Here is a 23281-nt window from a genome sequence, read left to right as displayed (position 1 = left end):
CGGCAGCGTCATCGTAAAGAACTGATTCGTGTACTCCGTTAATACACTTCATGTTAGTGCCGTGTATCATAAATATTATTAACCGCCTATAGCTGTAATAAGCACAATTAAATAAATCACACGAGATTTATACGCCTTCTCACTTTTGCCTCATCTTAAGTAAGTACATCATCGTCTTATAATGTCCGCCCTTACTTTCTTCAATGAAGAGAAAACTACATTTAGTCGTAAAATTCGAATTCTATGCGTCATGTGTACGTAAGATGTTTATTTTCCAAAGTTTATAGTTATTAAGATTTTATTGCAACATTTTGCTAGGGTTACGCTAAGGACGCTGAGATTAAGAAAACGCCGGTCACGTGGGAGTCAGGTGAGTGAAATTATTACTTTTTCACTTTCTAACCGACTATTCTAATCTAGGCATATTGCAAACGACTTAACTAATTTTGACATGACGTAGGGATTAAAATAACTTAGTAATTTTATTATCAATCTGTGTTAGGCTTAGAGGACACACAACCAAACAAATGGAAGGTGGAAACTCACCGAAGGTGAAACACAAAGTCAATGTATATTATTTACATACGAAAGTAATAAAAATAACAAGGAAACTGTCTATTTCTTCATCTACTACGAGTATGTTTTGAAATAAAATTTTATTTTCTTGCAACGTTCATACAATTTGTAAGTGCGTCTATTTTTAGCAGGACCTACATACAGAAATAAGAATGCGATAAAAATACAACTTGCACTTAACTGTTTAGTTGAGTACGTTGCCGCAAAAATATCTTCTGACTAACTGTTGAGTGTGTTACTGAGAATACACACATCTAGCTTCAACTGGCCTGATGAAAGTAGCTCGTTTTTGGTAAGCCAGTGATATTATTTATTGCTGAAGTATAAAAAATTGTAACCGCAACTAAACCGAAATATTTTTATATCATTTTTAATACATCTAATGAGCTAGGTTACACATTAACGACAATACATTCTTCAATTTATCGCAATTAATCCGAGTTAGAAGTATCAGGTCAGATATTACATGTATGACCGCTTGTGTTTTTCGCCACGTTTCCATTCAAGCTTTTCCTCGTTAATATTTTTAGTTAGTTAAACCTCGTTCGAAGCTTAAAATAAAATTAAATGTATTAATCACTTGAATCATTTTTCAAAATATAATATGAAATGAATATAGTTCAAAAAACTAAAAAACATACTTTTATGATAAAATCAACTAAAAAGTAGAAAATAATTTTGAATCTAGGAATCAATTAAGGAACAGTAAATAGTATAATTGTGGAAAAAGTGTGGGGTGCTTTTCTAAAACTGATAATTGGAGCATTATTATTTTTTAGTATTTGTTGTTATAGCGACCATCATTATGCATCGTCTGTAAAAATAAAATGTCTATCTGTTAGTCTGTGTCTGTCTGTCTAGTCTCTATTATGTATATATGGGCGCAAATCAGTATCTTATGTTTATAGTATAACATTTAATGTTTAAAATAATTATTTATGGGTGTAAATCTGTATCTTACGTTTATATTATAATATTTAATGTTTAAAATAATTATTCGTAATTACAATACTGTTATTGATCTAACCTCAATGTCTCTTAGACATTGCACTGATTCTTTCGACTGATTTTAAAACATTGATTTTGTAATTTATTTTTAATAATTCATATTGTTGCAAACCTTCAAAGTAAAAATCAATTAGATTATTATGACTCCAATTTTATTGTTTTATAAACAAAACTTAGTTTAATTTGCATCCTACTAGTAGCGCCCTCTTTTGGCGATTTATGAAAACTTGTAAGGAATGTTTGCGTGTTGTAACGCGCTTGTTTATTAAAACAAATATAATTTGTGTAAGATAAATTATTTGGAGTAACATAAAATTCATTATTAATTTTTATTATGTCAATTTTGATTGTCAATGTGGAATTAATATTTAGATTAAAATATGGACGATTTCCGGTAGTACTTCAAAACACTTTGTTAGTCATACCAAATAAATTATGTAAATTATAATAATATTAAAATACTTATTCTCGTATTTTTAAAACAATATTTTCAATATAATGTTATTTTATTAACAGTTAAATTTATTGTGAATCACGTCACTTGTTATAACAAAACAAGTGATGTGAGGTAGTTCTTATGCTGTTTGTCAGTCGAGTAGTATTTAAGTCCACGCGCTGGTAGAGCGTGGTACATTCGCATTTAATCAGTCGTGAAGGCCGTTATTCTGCTCGATTTGTAAATAAAAGTGAATAAAAGTGATTCTCATATTAAAGTCGTTTCGTTCAGTTTATTAATAAAGTGCGGTATTGGGATATCGCCGACATATATTACGGTTTAAGAGATAAAGCCCCGTGAGTCACAAACAAATAGCGGAGGGTTTCGTTGTATCCTTTGAGTACGGTATCCTAAAAATCATTCTACAAGATGGCATTATAGATATGTTTCAGTACATTTGAGTTATAGGGAAATAACATTATTATTTTTCAAAACTAAAAATCAATCTAGTAACTTTGCGTAAACTTTCTCTAAGGCGCTTGCTTCCGCCTCGAAAATCGTTAATCCTGAGGATGTTGATAAGGACAATGGTACAAAATTATTAAAATTCGTGTATTGTCATCGGTTTTTGATAATTTATCAAAATTTTGAATTAACCTGAACGTTCAAAGTGGGAAGAAATCGGGTTCAAAGATTCCTTTACTCTGTTACGTACATACATACAACCAAAGCTAATAAAAGCGTGTTAATAATAAAAAGACATAAATGTTTGCGGATTTTTAAGCTATTGCATAGCTTTTATCGCGGGCTTTGAGCGCGGCGACCGAATCGAGAAATTCCGTAACGAAAATAAGTAACACCTTTCAACAACTCGGTTGCCTGGAGACTTGATATCCAACTATCAAGTCTCCAGGCAACCGAGTTGTTGACTGTCAATAGAAAAATATGGATATAATTGAATAAAGTATTATTTTACATTCCTTATTATTTTATTTGATATTGGCGACAAGATGTCGAATGAACTAAAAAACAATAAGGAAATACGAGCCACATTACGTGGGTTAATGAAACGAACCGAAAATTAAATTTCGGGAATAGAAAAAATTGACTTTGGAGAAATAAATATACGACTGAATTCTTTACAAGAAAATTTGAACAAATTCTACGCAATTCAAGAAAAAATTGAATGGCTTACAGAAGAAGAAAATTTAGAAGAGGAAATAAAATACAGGTACGAATTTGAAGAAATATATACAAAGCTAAAATTTAAATTTTTGAATGTACAAAAAGAAAATAATCGGCTAATACCTGAATGTTCTTTTATATCAGCAAGAGCGGAAGTTTATTTGATAAACTGTTAACTGTCAAGGCACGCTTGAGACGTACACCTAATACAAAAGAGTTATCACCTTATCAGTTAATGTTCGGCAGAGAGGTAAGAACCTATATGCCTGCCTTATTTAAGAAATCCGCCCCACTATCCAGATTACATTACAATGCACCGCCAACGCAGGAGTTCGGACAAGGTGATAAGGTACAAGTCCGCAGTTACACCAACCCAAGAGTTAAATGGGAGTTCGGAGTCGTCATCCGAAGATTAGGTAGACTCCATTATGAAGTCAGAACTGAAAATGGCATACTGGTGCGCCGTCACCTTGACCAAATGCTGCCGGCGCCCCTGGTGGTGTAAGTGAAAATAGCGGTGGAGGACTGTTGGATATCAAGTCTCCAGGCAACCGAGTTGTTGACTGTCAATAGAAAAATATGGATATAATTGAATAAAGTATTATTTCACATTCCTTATTATTTTATTTGATAACCTTAATTCGTCAACTTGAACACAGATGGCAGTAATACTCTTTTTTTTTATAATCCGTGCAGAAATCTTAAAATTGCGTGAAGTATACTTTATATTCCCATTATAAAATTCAAAATTATATTACCATATTATCCAAATAATATGTTTTATCAACATAAGCTATGTTGAATTCTGGATTGATAAAATAACGTAAAAGAGTGTTTGTTATTTTTAAACGTACAATTACAAATGACAGACTTGACAGCACAAAATCAAAACGCCATTATGATTTATGGTACAAATAATTTGTGTACAAAGTGTTTTAAATATGAAAAAACAAAGTGCATTTATTAATGAAAAATGCGATGTACCTGTAACATTCGGCCAAATGTCACAGGCACATCGCATTGATCCATTTATATTGCTGGTTGTTAATACTTTATGTCACTTATTAAATACTTTTCTATTTTATTAACCGACTTCCAAAAAGGAGGAGGTTACTCAATTCGACCGTATATATTTTTTTTTTTTATGTTTGTTCGGCGATTTTTTCACGATGCCGCGACCGATCGACATGATTCATACACCATTGTATGCGGCTAGTTTCACAGGGGGTCCCATTTCGAGGAAATTTGAAAATTTTCGCCAGTTTTCCCGGGAAATTGGAAAAACCCGATTTCTTTCTTTTCTTTCCCGATATAAACTTCAATAACTCGAGTATTTCTTAACCAATTTCAATTTTCTTTTTTTCATATGAAAGGGTGTTTTGTTGCGGTACTTTCCCACTATAACATTAGTATGCTCTGATGATTAGAACTTAAGTAATGGGGTGGAACTCATCATCACTACCCCTGCTTTTTACATATTTTATGACAACTTTCCTTCTGCCCACTCAATTCTCATGAAACTTTAAATGAACATTGAGTATCTAGATTAACATGATATGATGGAAAATTCGACCTTCAACTCTTCAACCCTGGTAATGCAGAAGTGCCTCCTGCCTCAACCATACAAGTAAGGCATTTGGAACTTATGGATATTTAATAAGGTTGATAGGTAGAGATATATGATGGAAAATTTGGCCTTCAACTCTTCAACTCTGATAATGCAGAGGTGCCTCCTGCCTAAACCATACAAGTTAGGCATTTGGAGCTTACGAATATATGATAAGGTCTTTGAGTAGAGACATATGATGGAAGATATGAACTTCAATTCTTCAATCCTTATGATGCAGAGGTGCCTCCAATGTAAAGTATATAGATTAGACATTTGTTGTAATGAAGTTGGTAGACAAAGATATATGATGAAAAATTTGACCTTCAACTCCTTAGATCTGATGATGCAGAGGTACCTCCAGCCTAAACCACATGAATAAGCCATTTAGTGCTTTCACACATATTTTACAGGTCCTAAGCAGGTACATGTACATGAAAAAAATGACCTTCAACTCTTTCACTCTGATAATGCTGGTGTGCTTCCAAGTTAAACCACAGGAGTTAGCCATTTTGTGCTTTCATATATGTATTAACGTCACTAAGCAGACACATATGATGAAAATTCAAGGTCTTAACCCTGATAACTTTGACCGTAAAGTTTTCAATCCTAGTGACGCAGGCACACTGCTGGCCTAAACAACAGTAACTTGACAATCACTACTTACAAATATAAAATATGATTAATGAATACGCTGTAGGTTTCCTTAACTATTGAATTAAGGTAAATTGGACCGACTCACTCGCAGAGTTTTACCACCTAGTTTGATTTATTTACTTTTCTGTTCCAACCTAACCTAGCAAACAATATAGAATTGCATGTAGCCTCGCCTATAGTGTTTCGTATTGAATTGGTTAGGTTAGGTTGAAATATATAAGGCAATATAAAACTAAGCGAGCAGAGCGCGGAAGCGCCCTGCGAGCGGGTGGGTCCAATTCGTATGAATTCAGACCTTACCTTTATTCATGATCACCTTTATACAATTTTACATAATATTAATACAAACATTAACATATCATCACTAAAAAGGGTGAAAAAAAAAATTTTAACAAAAAAATAAAACCGACTTCTATGTCACTACAAAGTAAAAAATAATTGAAATAAGTGTTGGTTTAATACATATTTCTGAAGTCGGCGCTCATATTAGACACGATGTTTACGCCATTATCAAACGAAATATATTGAGCGCCAACTTCAGAAATATGTATTAAACCAACACTTATTTCAATTATTTTTTACTTTGTAGTGACATAGAAGTCGGTTTTATTTTTTTGTTAAAATTTTTTTTATTTTAGAATGTTCAGTCTTGCTTGGAGTTATGAAATGTCAGCTGATATTTGCAATGTCTTATATAATGGAGATATGATAAAATAGTGGATAAAGATGTATTAATGTAAATGTTGATGATTATGGAAGAATATATTGTATTTCTGGAATTCCTTCTGAGCGTTTTCATAGCATAAAAATGCTATGCAATAGCTTTACCGCGGCAGTCTCCGAGTGCCACACGTATTTTTTTATACATGGTACCCTTTCACTCTTTGATCTAAAATAAAATAGTTTCTTTGAAAAATATTACATTTAAGCCTTGTAATGGAAAATGTGATTTACATAAACCAAGTCATACACATTAACCATTTCCATACTTTGTCATCTTAACATCTCAAGTATCATCCATTATAACTAAAGCATCGATTCACTATGATATATCCTTTGCCAATTTATCCGCGATTGTTAGGAACTGAATAGGCCAATTTGGTTTCAGGATAAATGTTACGTAATTATTGATTTGTAACGTTTGTACAGTCAGCTCCAAAAGTAGATGAACAGATTAAGGATTCAAAAATACTTATACTCAAGCTTTCATGTGTAGCTGAATACAAGTGCCATAATTGGATGAACATCGTGAAGTTTCAAAAGTAGAAACACTACAATGTCAAATGCAGCTGAACAGTGACATATTATATTACGACAAGACGTTAGCTATTTTGCACATACGGTGGTTCCCTTTGTGGTTCGACTCCGGCGGCACCACCGCCACACCTACTTCTGCCTAATTACAGTATTTTGACGCTTTACGATGTTCATCTAATTATGACATTAGGGGTGTTCATCTACTTATGAATGTTTGGGTGTATGGTTATTTTTGGATATTGATCTGCTCATCTACTAATGAAGCTGACTGTCCATATGGTTCTGGATTGATGGCGAACACCCACAAGACTTCAACGAGGGATTTAAATTACGCGGCATTCATCCAACGTCAATGTCGGCATCGCGGATGTGATAAATGTGTCCCTTTTCAGTACCTGTCAGGAGAGACTGAGGGAATAGACGAGCTAGTAATTACACGTTAGGTTAGTATTAGATACTTGCTAACGAATCTTGTTGAGATAGCGTAGTGGTTAAGAAACTCGGATTCTCATTCGGGACCGAGGAGCAAATGCCAGGCGTTCAGATTTATTTTTATAATATAGGAGTAGCAGACGAGCATGCAGTCCACCTGATGGTAAGTGGCTACTGCCGCTTATTGACATCTGTAATCAACACCGATAGGATCCCGAGTACACCCGAGGTCGGCCACAGATGCGCTGGTACTCCTGAGGACTAAATTGGAACACGTGGAAAAAGTATACTTCCGTTACCAAACTCTTCCAATCAGAACACAGTAGCGTTTAACACTGCTGTTATGAGGCAGAAATAGGTGTGGCGATGGTGCCGCCGGAGTCGAACCACAAAAGCTTCTACCACCTTCAACTCTGATTTTTCAAAGTTGCTTAAACTGTGAAGGAAAACATCGTGAGATCTACATGCTTGAGGATTCGAAAAGTGTCAGCGTGGTAAACGATGGCCTTAAACCCCCCCTAGCTCTGACACAGTGATGAGTTTACTACGATTGGTCTTGTTACAAATTAATTTCATTAAGTATGTAGCAACCTTTGTATGTAGCAAACCTTTTTGTCGCACTGCTGGGCACGGATCTCAACCCACAGTTGTAAGAATTCTAGAGTTAAATATTTGTTCTGAATCACTGGCGAAAAAATAGTACAGTATGTTAAAAATTCTTATATGATTTTAGATTAATATTATAACGTATATGAAACTTTTTATTTTATATGGATAATATGTAACTTACAAGTGTAAGTCGTGTCAAGAAAAACGAACTAGACGTAGGGTAGATAGATTAATCTACCACTAGTACTTGTCAACAGTTTCTCACCGCCACCGCAGTTTCGCTGTGTCCACGATTCATGTAATTGAGTCGAAAAATCGGAAAAAAGAATCAAAACTAAATATTATTATCGTGAGTATCGGGATTTTACTTCATTTTTCTCTTACCTACATCAGATATTATGTGAATTGTTATGCTTAAGTGTAATTTTCCTTTAAGCAATTTGGTAATCATATTTTATTAAATGATGTATTGTAATGTATTATCAACAAATTACTGCAACATTGTAACACCCAAGCCAGCTAGAAATCCCGTAAACAGTAAATACCACACAATAATTTAAATAATACATTATAATAAATTGTGCAACGCAATTAAAATACACTTAATATGTCACAATACACATTGATGTCAAACGTTTCCACATACTGTCATCGGAGGCCTTAATCCTAAGTGTTAAATTTCCAAATTAAAATTGCTAAACATTAGTTATGTGCTTGACGGAAGTATTAGACAATGCGTGTTTATTAGAGACGTTTTAGTATTGCGCAGGTATTGAAGAAACAACTGTATTTTATTTCTTAGGTCCCGTTTATATTCACAGACATAGAATGTAACAGACACGTACCGGCAGACAAAGTCGTTGTTCTACGTTGACAGGCATGACGTGTACACAGACAGGGCGACTGTGGTACAATAGATCATCATCATTAACCCATCACTGTCCCACTGCTGGGCACGGGTCTCCTTTCGGATTGAGAAGAATTAGGCCATAGTCCACCGCGCTGGCCAAGTGCGTATTGGTAGACTTCACATAACTTTGCGATTTTTTTTTTATTAATCTCTCAGATATGCAGGTTTCCTCACGATGTTTTCGTTCACCGTTTTAGCAAGTGATATTTAATTTCTAATACGCACATAATTTCGGAATATCAGAGGTACATGCCTGGGATTTGAACCTCGGACCCCTCGATCGAGAGGCCGAGTTTCTTGACCACTAGGCTATCACTTTAGTACAATAGATATAACTACCTAAATACACATTGTGTTTAGAAAATTTTCTGTCTGCTACAGCACGCGCCTAGCACATTCTAAGTCTTTAGATATGAATGAACCTATAATTCACACGACGTTAAATTTTGACTTACCTAAGTTTAAATTGATTTTCAATCTATATTTTTCAGTGTTGTAAAGTTTCTATTGAGGTTTGAATCAATTTATTTCCAATGTACCTACTTAAGAATACCATAAGTACCAGTTAAAGTACATATAAATAACCTATATAAAACTTGCTTATATCATAAGATATATAATTAAATGTAATCTTACTTACGCATCGCTAGTTAATTTTAAACAAATCAAAATATTGTGTAATTCCTTATTCACATTAACAATCACATAATACAAAATAGTCAAAATTAGTCAATAGACATAGAAATAAGTCGAAAAGACAGATCTAATATATTATGGATGTAATCTTATTTATAGTCTCGTAATGTACGTGACTCCATTAAAAAACGTTATAAAATATGTCTATATTAAAAAGATCGTGATAGGATTTTCAATGTTTTGATTATGAAATAGGAAAAAACTTCTTACATAACCGTATGCTAAAACTATGCCTGTTTACATGTTTTATAATGCATATTATTTAGCATGCAGATCACTACTACAAAAGAACATTTGTAACCAGCTCCATATAAAACAAGCAGTCTACCTACCTACCTAAAACCTATCCCAGATGCGCCACCAATTCTAGTACCAAATTGATGAATCATAATATGTTAATCAGCTCTGATCCAACTCTATCCATCAAAAAAGAACTGATACACGTTACAAACAGGTGTGACCGTGGTTACCAGTCGCACCATATTAGCTCTGCCTTTCAAAACATTCAACATATGTACAATATTCAAACCTACATCATTGTTTGATTGCGAAGTGTTTTGCAAGATAACGTACAACATAGTTAAGATTTAAGTTGTCTATTGTGTTACATAATGATAATGATTGGCCCTTAACTTTAGGAGCATTAGACTGCGAGGCTGGCATGGCTTCGAGGGCTTCCTTGAATTACGTAAAGTGACGCTATTACCATTATACTGCCTGAACAAATACAACCTATCGGGATAAAGTAACGTGTAACCAAGTGTAATATACCTTAACATATAAAATGAATCTGTTATTTGTGGCAATCATTTCTGTTAAAATATTAAAAACATAATTTAACCAAATTAATTTTATATCCTCTAATTTGTTGCGGGTATTAATTTGTGTTGTAGGAAAGATTTTTGCATGTTTTATGAATTCAATAAAATGTCTTATTTATTTTTACCCGAATTTTTCGAACCTTTGAGTGTTTTATGAATTCAATAAAATGTCTTATTTATTTTTACCCAAATTTTTCGAACCTTTGAGTGTTTTATGAATTCAATAAAATGTCTTATTTATTTTTATCCAAATTTTTCGAACCTTTGAGTGTTTTATGAATTCAATAAAATGTCTTATTTATTTTTACCCAAATTTTTCGAACCTTTGAGTGTATGTATATATGCACATTACGCGCCCTGCAACCCAAACGGATTAATGGTATTAAGTATGAGTTGTCGTTGGATTAGTCTAAAACATAGGATATACTTTTAACAATGTTTTCTTTTCTCGATACGTATTGGTGTATGAAACTCACTGTTTGCTTATGACTTCAAATAAAAAACGAATGTACATAGATTTTTTTAATTAAGTCAACACTAGTTACGTGTAGAATATACGCTTGAAACTTACATATTTCGTTTTTCAAAATATTTAAAACCGTTAACCGCCTATCACATCTAACTTACTGCCGTAGTAACTTATTCCAGTCTACAGTAATTCGTCAAACTCAACTTTGTCATAAATGCATATGTCATGCCGTTACGACATGCATACGTGAGGGTTAAACAGAGGCTCTCCGACCCCGGCAGGAACAAGGGATCTTTAACATTTAATATTGCTCAAGCAAAACTCATCTGCGTGATTTAACATCTGCTATAGTTAAAACAGTGATAGCCTAGTGGTTAAGAAACTCGGCCTCTCGATCGAAGGGTCTGAGGTTCAAATCCCAGGCACCTATGATTTTTCAAAGTTATGTGCGTATTAGAAATTAATTATCACTTGCTAAACGGTGAAGGAAAACATCGTGAGGAATCCTGTATACTTGAGAGATTTATAAAAAAAATCCAGAATACAAGACTCCAGAATGAGAAGCAAAATTTCAAACCACTATACTATTTTTTTTTATAATTTAGGAGTAACAGACGAGCATGCAGTCCACCTGATGGTAAGTGGCTACTGCCGCCCATGGACATCTGTAATGAACCCCAGATAGGATTAGATATTCCTACCTGAGGTTGGGCACAGATGCGCCGCTACCCCTGAGGACTAAGCTGGAACGCCTCGGAAAAGTCTGTCTCTCTTACCACACCCTTCAGAACGGAACACAACAGCGCCTAACACTGCTGTTAGTAGGTAGAAATAGGCGTGGCAGTGGTGCCGCCAGAGTCGAACCACAAAGGGTTTTACCACCTTCAAACTATCACTGTTTACATACTAATCTAACCTCTTTTATTTAATTTCTTTTCCCTCTTTTTCATCTATTCCGATGACGCGGCGGACTCCTTTGCGATTGTATCTTAAAATATTATTAAATTATTTTCTTAAGCAATGTTCATACCGAGAATGTTATCTATGATAAGGACAAGTTGTAAATTAAATAAGGGCATCAAGTTTGCTTGAGATAAAGCATCTCATATGACAAGATAGATGCGAATGAACCATTACAAAAATACTATACCTACTCTATTCTACTGTGGGTTCTAATTGAAAGTTAGTTATTTACACTAAAAATTAAATACGAGTTTAACACGTTTTGAGTAACTTCAAAATTGCTCAAAAGTCTTTGAGTATTTTCTCAGGATTTACATGATTAATACACAAATTGAAAACTTTCAAAACTTCAATCATAAAACCTTAAAAAATCTTTATAATACTCGTTTATTCTTATGTAACTTTTAATTAAATTGACAGCCGTATTATAATCTTGATTTACGAATAGATAAGTGACTCCGTATATGTCCACAAAAAGATTTGATTTAAAATATATAGCGTATTTCGGCGCCACTGTACGAAGCTTTACATCAGAGTTTCTAAACCTTTTCTTGGTCAGGGACCACTTTTATGACATTCTTGTTAGCAGAAACCACTATAAAGGTACAATAAAAAATAAACTGTAATAATCAAACTGAAACTTTAACTTTTAATGAAAAGTTCAATAACATACAAAAAAAAAATAATAGATAATATTATAGGATAAACTTTTGTAGTTTTGTATTAATGTAATTTCTGTATGTACTTGCATCATCTTAACAGGTTATCCTAGGACTAACATTGTTACTCAAAGTTACACGCAAATCATCACTTACTTTCAAACGGCTAAAATTAATGAACGGCTCGCTAAATTTAAAATTGTTCGAGGACAATAATTTGGCTTCTGCGGACCACTAGTTGGGTACCCCTCCGCTACACTATTCGCTATTGTGTGATGACATTCATTCTTAGTTACGAGTGTGTGAGGAGCGTTAGTAACAACTTACAATATTTAGGGAGTGCCGGTGCCCACAGGTGCTATAAAATTAACGATCTCGTATTTAGAAATATCGCATTGTTTGATTAGGTTCAGCGTTGACGGTCGACAACGAAAGCCAAAATAAAGCCTAAAGAATTTTCAGTGTTACAAAAATAATTGTGTAATATATTTCAAACGCAACATTTATATAGTATAAAAATCCTAATGTATTATTATCTAAAACCTGTCTTGTAAAATATGCTTTCAAATAAGCAAAACCCCATGGAAATTAGATCAGTAGCAGCTCCTGAGGGCAAAACTCCTGAGGGCTGGCATAGTCAACTCATACGTGAATGCCATCCACACTCATCTACCTAAAAGCAAATAAATACTAAAATTACTAAAAGTAACAATGTATTGTTATATCCAGATATATACTTTAAGTAATAAAGACACTATTTAAAATAAATAGAACAAATCATAAACCAATTTAACTGCGTGAAGGCCTCAAGATTAATCACTACTAATAGTATTTGATTTCCGATTATATATTGACTCATAGCATGACATTAACATAAAAGTACACAGTAGTTAAATCGACTATCGAAAATTCGCTCTTCCGAATCGAGCCTTAACCGGCGACATGAGCAGCCGCCATAACATTACCATAAAAGTCAGTTCCACCTCCCACATGTGAACGTGATTTAATCCTAAACATTTTCAAACAAATCTATAATGGATTATATTCATCTATACTGTCAGTTTCGACACTTGGAACTCTATAAAATTGGAATTATAAAATATACAGCATTCCAACATCTTGTTGATGACTGGAATATGGTAATCGGTGTTACATGAAGTTTCCTAATATGGCGCAGTCCACTCCATTGTTAGGAATGGATTGTGTTGTCTACTAGTGTACTTACATTAATCAGCTTTGGGGTTTTTTGTGAAATAGAAGTATCAACGAGCATGTACCCATATATGTATAATATGAAAGGTATGTAAGGAGAGGTACCACCATTTTTATTTATTTATTTATATGGAGTTAGCTCCCCTTATCTTTAAACCAGAACACAACTGCGTTGATCAGTGAGACTATAAGATGGTGGTACCTTTGCAGACGAACCGTGAAGTGTTCTCCGCTTCTAAATACTTGCATTACGCTTAGCTTAGTTAATGATTACTTGAACTTAGTGCTTGTTCACATTAATGTCGTGAGCGCGGAAGCGGGCGAGTGCTTTAAATATTAAACATAATAGGGAATTGTAAGGATGTGTTCACATACAATACGCGGGCTAGCTCACGAGAATTTCAACCGTGTGGACATTAGCGGAAACAAGATTTAAATGAAGACGTCCGGCGTTCCTAAGCATACCGTAACTTTATTATTGCAGAGATTAATATTGTCGAGGTACAATTCAAAATTCACAGTGTAATGGCAGAATAATAATCATTGTAATGGCAGATCTCAGATGGGTCTAATGTGCGCGCGACGTCTACCGCGTACACGGGTTCTATGTGAATAAGCTTAGCTTGAGATTATGATTTGGCACCAGGAACGTCGCGTACATATGCTGTGCTCCGATCAATATGAACACGACTTGGAAAGCCTAATGTGCCCGTGACCGTCCCGCGTCCGCGTCCGCGAGTTCTATGTGAGCAAGCTTAGCTTGAGATGATGATATGGCAGCTGTAATGTCGCAAGCATATACTATGCTCAGATCAATAGGAACACTTATTGCAAGGTCTAATGCGCTAGCGACCGTTCCAGTATCCGCGTCCGCGAGTTCCATGTGCACAAGCTTAGCTTGAGATTATGATATGGCGCCAGGAACGTCGCGCGCATATGCTGCGATCAAAGTAAATGAAAATTATAATAATTTCCAAGGAATCCCGGTATGCCATTTACTGCAAATGACAGTTTTATTATCCATAATTATTAATGTTAATAACGATATGTTGTAAATATTTTAGCGTACTTCAGAATATAATAAGAGGTAAATAATAATCAATTAATTATTTCACGGAATGTTGAATGGCAATCAACTATTTATTACTCCTAATTACGACTTTTATTGTTTAAAAACACTATAAACATTTCTACAGCAGGTTTTGTAAAATTAAAGCCTATTTGATTGTTTATGTCATTGGACGGCAGTTATGCCAAACGTAATATTTTATTTAATGGTTACGGTAATTATCACTCAAATCTAATAAATCTATGTAATTTCACCTGTGATCTTACATATCATGCACTCATTTGCTATTTCAAGTTCATACATATATAACCACACCCATCGAAATCAAACTGAACACCGCTATACGAGTATTGCTGGTACAATTGCAAAACCATAGGTAGTGAGACATCACTGACGAATAACAACCGAGCCGCGAAGATTTCTACCAACTCTGCTTTGTGAATTCATAGAATAAAATGCGTATATTAGAGTGTATAACACATAATATACCGTATGGTAAATTGAGATCGCTACTCTCCAAAACATAAAAGTCCGCTACTCTGCAAGTACCTATATTTATATTCATAAGATAGATAATAAATATAATATTTCATTTTAAGATATTCACGCCATATCACTCATTAATGAATTTCAACAGCTTTCCATGTAAAAAGATATGCTTATGTTAAAACACAATAACATCAACATCTTTAGGGATCGGTTACTGAGTTGTAGATAATAATTCACACATTTTATTTTAGCTAATACAAATTACATTTTAGCGTGGTGTCATATGGTGTTTTTGTTGATTTATGTACTGTGATCAATGTGGAAACTAGTTAGACTATCTTCTGCCCACGTTTATGTTCGCACAGACTAGGTACAATAAACTAGGATCCGTCTATATATAACTAGCTGACCCAGCAAACGTTGTGTTGCCATATAATAAAAAAATGCTAAGGTGAACAACCCTTATCACTTAGGGGTATGAAAAATAGATAGTAGCCGATTCTCAGACGTACTATATAAAATCAGTACTATATAAAGTCAGTAGAATTAAATTAATCAAAATCGTTATTATTACGTTGTCAAATTGTTTAGAGTTGCAGTGTACGATTAAATTGGTACGTCTTTCCGTTTCTGCATGATGAGTTTATCTGTAAGTAGCTGTACATTTTAGACTTTATAACTTTAGATGTATAGTTTGTAAGGAAGATGTTATTAATGTACAACTGTAGATAAACCTGAATAAATTAAAAAAAAAAAAAAAAATATGGTGAAAATTGGTAAAGCCGTTTCGCAGGAGTACGGTAACTAACATTGTGACACGAGAATTTTATAAATACCTAAGATATACGTGTATATTAGCAAACATTATTTCCGCGTTACTTTTAAAGATAGTGATAATTAATTTGTTGTCCGCATAATTATTTTGTATTTTTTACAAGGACCTGTTGGTTTCAAAGGCACATTAGTAACCCTGGATGGCTTCAAACTTAATGCCGAACACTTCATCATGAAACTTCATCACAGCAGTGAAGATATAAAATCGCAAAGGAAATAGTGAGATCCTGCTCGAGACGTTCTGCTATACTCATTTCCACTTCATTTCCATAAAGAAAATAGCCAACCATGTGGATTAATAACAGACTGCAGTACGACATAACCTACTTTACACGATCAAGTAAGATGTATGTATATACATTTCCGGATATAATGACTGATAGGAATATATAATCTAATGCTAATGAGACCGATTGAATTGACTACTTTTTAATAGAAGCAGCAATAGTGAGTCATTCTCCGTGTAGCCCGTGGCGAAATCGAGACATTTATTTCTAGACTAGGCCGGTCTAGACTCTATAATAAATAACCCAATGCAGGCTATTGCAATACAAACTGACAGCTTTATAATAAGCACTATTCCGTGTGGTTCTGTTGGAAAAAATGCTGTCTGGTATGACAATTTAGATTAAATGGGAACAGTTTAATATGTGGTGTGATTTGTAGGGTCGGTGTAGTAGGAAGTAATTAATCCTATGGCTTATTTATCACGCGGCTGTCCCAGCAGGTGACTGCGCGGGCGCGTTCCCGGAACGCAAACTCGCATACACTCTAATGGTGAGGGCATAGGGATTGAGCGGAGCGTTTAATATAAAACGCAAGCTATTAAGATCTTACGCGAACAAAATTTCGTGGTAGTTCTGTAGTTTATTTCTATAATATAGAAAGAAGAAGTAGTAAACTAGCATGCAGTCCACCTGATGGAAAGTGGCTATTGCCGCCCATGGACATCTGAAATAAACCTCAAGATTAGAGTTTTACCTTAGGTCGGCTACAGATACGGTATAACCCCAGTGGATTAGGTTGGAATGCTTCGGATGGGTCCCTTAAAACACCATTTTAACCGGCACACGGCAGCACTTAACACCTTTATAAGAAAGTGGTAGAACCCTTTGTGGTTCGACTCCGACGGCACCACCGCCGCACCTATGTCTACCTAATAACAGCAGCGTTAATAGGTGCTGTGTTCTGGTTTGAAGGGTGTGGTAAGGGAGACATACTTTTCCGAGGCGTTCCAGCTTAGTCCTCAAGGGTAGCGACGCATCTGTGGTCGAGCTCAGGTAGGAATATCTAATTCTATCTGGGTTTGATTGCAGTTGTCCATGGGTGGCAGAAGCCACTTACAACAATCCGGTGTACTGCATGCTCGTCTGCTACTCCTATATTATAAAAAAATACATAAAAGAAAAAAAGAAGGGGTTTCGCGGTGGTAATCCTAAGTACTAATACATCAATTTTGTATCAAATGGTTCGACTAGATTGACATAAATAACTGTAATTCAATAATATTTTAACCGTAAACACTATCATGGATTAACAGAAACGCCCATGCCTTTTGATAAATTCATTTATTAGCTTAACACTTTGATAATAAATATCAAAATTCCGAGAATTCAATATCAATAACAAAGCGCTTCAGATTATTATTATTTGATTATGATATCCAGTCAGTTGTTACGATGGTATACAGACGGTTGCACTTGACTCAGATACCCAAATATAATAACGAATGAATGAGGTACATATATAATGATATAGGCAGACTCTTACAATTCAGCGTAGGAAGTTGATGCCGCGTTTAGGCTGACCGCCCATTGGCTACTATAGCTTGAACAACTGATAGTTTCAGCATTATTGGTTAACGCGACTATCAAGTCTGCTATTAAATTGCTTGGTGACTATTTATCATGATGTACATGTGTTAATTGTATCAGGCGTTACTTTGCGGAAATCCATGCTATTAAGTTAAGATTAACAGTACTTCGCAACAATCCACTACAAAGTTAATGATTAACCGTCGTTGAATCAACTTACCCTGATGATGCTCCGTTTTGGAGCGAAACACGTGTTGGTGGTGGTATGTATGGTGGTGTATATTTTTAATTTTTGCATATGCACACATCCTTTGAGGGAGGGAGGGTGGTACATACTGCATGGTTTAAAATATATACCATCATACATATTTGGAGCGGATTGTTGCGAAGTAGTGTTAATCTTAACTTAATGTACATGTGTATTTAATATATTTAAAAACGCGTAAATAATCGACTGTTCCTATGATATAGCTTTCGAAAAAAAGCGTTCCGCACTTCTGTCGCTCAAACAACAAAATTAAACGCTCAAGCGATAGCGTAGTAGGTGACTGCTCAGTAACTTAAGCATTAAAATGTAGCCTTACGTAACTGTCGCTGCTGTATCCAATGGGCGGTCAGCCTTAAATCACCGCCCGCGCTTCTTCGTATGTGTCGCACCCTAAAAATAACAGTAGTTCACGAAATATAAACAAAACGCTAACGTTGCAACCTCGGATACCGTTAAGCTTGCTACCGTTTCTCGCGATCCTACCGATAAGATGTTCTCTTCTTCTCGGAACTAAATTTTCGGTACGTTCCTGCAACTAGCGTCGCAGATAAATTTGCAATGTAGGGTATCACTTTCATCGCGTCTCAGAATAAATAATTGCTGTGGTAGTGTGATATTGATGTGTTGTGTAGTAGCGACTTAACATTCTTTTGCAGTAGAGCACTTTATCGATATATTAATCACCCGTATCTTGATGACCTTTCCTGATTTACTATCCTGTTCCTAGCTTATGAAGCTTTCGAGTTTAATCATGGTTAAGAGTGAGTTATTGTTTCTAAGCTAAGCTATACTAATTTATTAAGAGATAGTTTTTAATTCTAGGAACTTTTACTCATATTTTAAAGTGTCTTATTTCTCTCTTAAGATTAAATTATTGGAAAGTCAATTGGATTTTCTACAAATTTATAAATAGGCAAATAACGTGGTAGATACGAATATAAACACGAGTCAGTTTTTAAATAGCAAATGAACTCAATGTTGTGTGAATCTGAAATTATATCAAGTTTATGTTATGTACAAACGCCGCGTCACTCAATCGCTGAAATAAACGTCAGATTTGTGGTATTCAAAAGCTCAAAATATATGACTCTCTTTTTAAATATTGTACAAATTAGTAAAAATAAATAATTTAGAGATAGGAACAGTAAGACAATTATACTATGTAGGCTGCTTATGTTTTTACAGGTATGTGTATTTTATTATAATATAGAAGTTGCAAGCGAGCAAGCAGTCAGATGGCAACTCCTGCCCATGTACATCTGTAATAAACCCCTGAAAAAATAGTCGTAACTGAGGGCAATCCCGATGCGTTTCTACCTGATGGCAGATGGCACGTGTCCCCAAAGTGTAGTAAAATTTACTACAGCCAAACAAATTGTCATAAGCAGCTCTTTGAAACAAACGTCAAAATGTAGCAACGCAACGCTCTCCTTAAGTACTCGTAGGTACGACTCCAATTTTATTACAAACACCGCACATCACAAGACTCGCATCCTTTTTAGTACCTCTATAGAAAAAAGTACAAGTTTAATAATAGGACAATTTATTAATCTTTAATAACGTGGATGTAACTTATATCTAATTAATGTGACAGCACCGACGGGTCGGACATGGCGTATTCCTGAGCCCGGCAACAAATCACGGACGGAAGCTGCGTTTTAATATTTCATTGAGCAGACGGCTAATTGGTCATGAGAGCGTATGGCGGGCATCCGGCTCGCATCTGCGTTCGTTAGGGCCCGTCATGTATGGGTGACGGGCAGGCTAGGGCAGGGGTAGGGAACCTTTTATGTAGCTTTCATATCTATTGGGATTAGAATGGAAAGAACGGTAACGAAACCAAAAGGTACCTAAGTACCTTTTGGTTTTTCGCTGAACAGCTCAGCTAGATGTCTATGAGTAGACGGGTATACAGCTCACATTAGCGTTCGTTAGGGGACTTATAGGCTTGGACTGATAAGATTCAGAAGTATCATTTTCTTCAGACATAATATTTATTCCTTTTAATAATACGAGTATCTTGCAACTTCAACTAATAATATTTTATAACGACTATTGATAACGCATACAAGTTTCAAATACATTATAGCCTTATTTAATCATTTTTTTTAAATAGTTTTGTTGTTAGCCAATCGGTCGATTAAATAAATTTACAGGGAAATGTTGCTAACAATCTCCTAGACTCCTAGTCTAATGATACTCACAAGAGGGCGTTCTTCGAGTCCCCATACGGCATTTATAACTTCCATGTAATATGAAGTACTAGTTTTTGCCCGCGGCTTTGCCCGCGTTTGAAAGAAAATAATATAACATAAAACTGCAAATTCGTACCTTCAACTTTGCTAAAGATCATCACTTGGTCAAATGCATAGTTTACGATTCAATCCTTACTAATATCGATTAAAATAATCGAAGTTTTGGGTCCAAAAGATCGATTCTCCGATTAATCGATCTTTGATCGCCATGCCTAGTTCCCGTGGGATTTCCGGGATAAAAACTATCCTATGTCCTTTCTCGGGTCTCAGACTATCTTTGTACAAAATTTGATTAAATTCAGTTCAGTGGTTTGGGCGTGAAGAAGAGACATCCAGACAGACAAACAGACAGACAGACAGAGTTACTTTCGGATTTATAATATTAGTAAGGATTAGTAAGGAATAAGGATATGTGACAATTATTTTAAAAGGTAAACATGTAGTTATACGTTTAATTTGTTGTAAAGTGGAACATTCACATATTTGGCGAGTGCTGAGTACCGATGCGTCGTTTTCAGAAAGAATGAGATCTCGCCGACTAAAATATCCACTTTGTCTTCATTTTGTGACTTTTGTGTTTATTAATTTGTCGAAAGAAATTTTCAGGTAGTATTGTTGCAGAGTTCATTGACACATAAACGTCGGGTGCAATGATACCTTTAGTTAAAACACACGTACGCTAAGTAGCGGCGTCTCGGACCGTACTGTAAACATAAGAAAACAAACGATAAACATTAAGAGAAAAATACACAGAAAATATATTTGATAATTGTGTTGGTTTAACAAAGTTTGCAGTTAGGTTGCTGTTGTTGTAAAAGGATTATTTGATGATAAATATACGTATATAAGTAATGATTCCGCCTTAGTTTGAAATGACATTCTTTGTATAATACGTACTTATATACAGTATGCAGAGGATAGTTAAATACACGTTTTCTTTCATTTAATTTTTTTAACAGATGCACCATTAAACATAAAGCTAAGCTAATATTATCAATCGTTAAACACTCAAAAATGTTTTTTTGAGCTTGTATAGATAATTTGCCGGTTTTTAATATTCAATCTATTCAAGGTTTTGCTTACGAAAGATCTATATATTATGACAATTTTATAATACACCACATTACTCGATCTTTGGTAGACAAAAAATAGATAGGTTGATTATAGATAACGGTAAAACGCGACAGATCACCCGCAAACTAGCGCCCGTGTTTTCTGTCAAAATATTATACAACCTCGTCTCTCAATGACTTCGTGTGTGTCAGATCGTGTCGTGTGTAAAGTCAATCAATGGTCATTAATATTAGAGTTACAGGCCCCAACGACTATTGACAATATTATTAAGCAAGCGAAAAATATTCGCTGCAAGATGATAAAATATTTTTTGCGAAATTAGTCAAGTGATTGATTATTACGACGTTGTGATTAGGACGATGGAGAAACCATAACTTAACCCCGTGGCATAATTAGTTTAATTTGCAACATGTTTTTGTTCTTGATAATGAATAACATAATTTCAACACCGTCGAGCAATTGAGCATCGGTGAACTGTTATTCTTATATAAAATTCTCGTGTCACAATGTTAGTTACCGTACTCCTCCAAAACGGCTTTACCGATTTTCACCAAATTTTATATGCATATTCAGTAGGTCTGAGAATCGGCTGCTATCTATTTTTCATACCCCTAAGCGATATGGGTTGTTCACCCTTAACATTTTTTTATTTATTTGGCAACAACGTTTGCTGAGTCAGCTAGTGTTTTTATAATTTCGATATTCGTTTTAAATATTTACTACATATATTAAGTATTAACAATGTCATTGGTATTAACTATAAACGTGTGTTAACGAGCATGCAGTTCATCTGATGGTAAGTAGTTACTGCTGCTCACATACACCTGAAACCGCTTAGATGGTCGCCTCATTTCAGTAAGAGTTAATAAATTAATCCTAAAATCATTCCTTTAAATATGTATTAAAAGGAAGTAAACCTGATGGTAAATGGCCACTACCGCTTGAATACCGGATTGAATTTCGATCACAGATGCTTTTCCGCTAAGGTCTTAGATGTTCGGTTATATTATTATATTAGCCGAATCTACTACATAGGTAATAATTAATTTGTAATGATGTACAACCATTTAGTTATAATATTAGGATAATAACAGCCGTAGCTGACAAATAATATCAAAGACAGATATGTAATGTCCTTAAGGCTAAATGGAAATAGATCAATACACTTATAATAATAGGTAGGTACTGTACACATGGACGATACGGTGGCTATAGTAATAGTATCACTCAGGTATTTTTGTAAGAATTAATAGATACATCTTGGAAGAATTTATTTTGGTTTGTATTGAAAAGAATCCTAGATACTTATTACAAAACCTCATTATATTACCTTATTGCTTACCCTACACTTCATCTGTTAAAATCAGACTTTTATTAATTACATTTAAATTGATTAAAATCGTGTTAAATTCAAAAGATAGCACTATTAATTGCACAATGGGGAATACATATCTTAAATCGAGCTGACGCATTCCACAGACTTGATATTTATTTGAAAGTTAAATTAAACTTTCACTAGGGCTGTAACTTTCATTAAATAAATATTTAAAATATTTGCTACCGTACGTGTGAATATATCATGACCAAATCGGTGACAAGTAGAATGCCGTTAACACCACATCATTGTTACTTTTCAACTTGTTATCGTATACATTAATTTATATTTACGTCGACTTCGGTATTTGGAAGGTGATGACTATGGTGACTAAGACAACAAAAATGATATTTCATAAATTTCACACCTTTTTCTGCCTAATAACAACAGTGTTAGCGCTGCTGTGTTATAGTTTGAAGGGTGTAGTCAGGGATACATACTTTTCCAAGTCGTTCCAGCTTAGTCCTCAGGGATAGCGGCACCTCTGACACCAACCTCAGGATGGACTATCATTTCAGGTGGACTGCATGCTCGTCTGCCACTCCTATATTATAAAAAAATGATAATTATAGCTCCACTGATAGACTATGTTATAGCGTTTCGGTGG

The sequence above is a fragment of the Epargyreus clarus genome, unplaced genomic scaffold (assembly GCF_041222505.1).
Source record: "Epargyreus clarus isolate Ecla_fem2 unplaced genomic scaffold, WU_Ecla_fem_2.2 ptg000019l, whole genome shotgun sequence".
NCBI lineage: Eukaryota > Metazoa > Arthropoda > Insecta > Lepidoptera > Hesperiidae > Epargyreus > Epargyreus clarus.
This window is presented reverse-complemented; position numbering follows the sequence as displayed.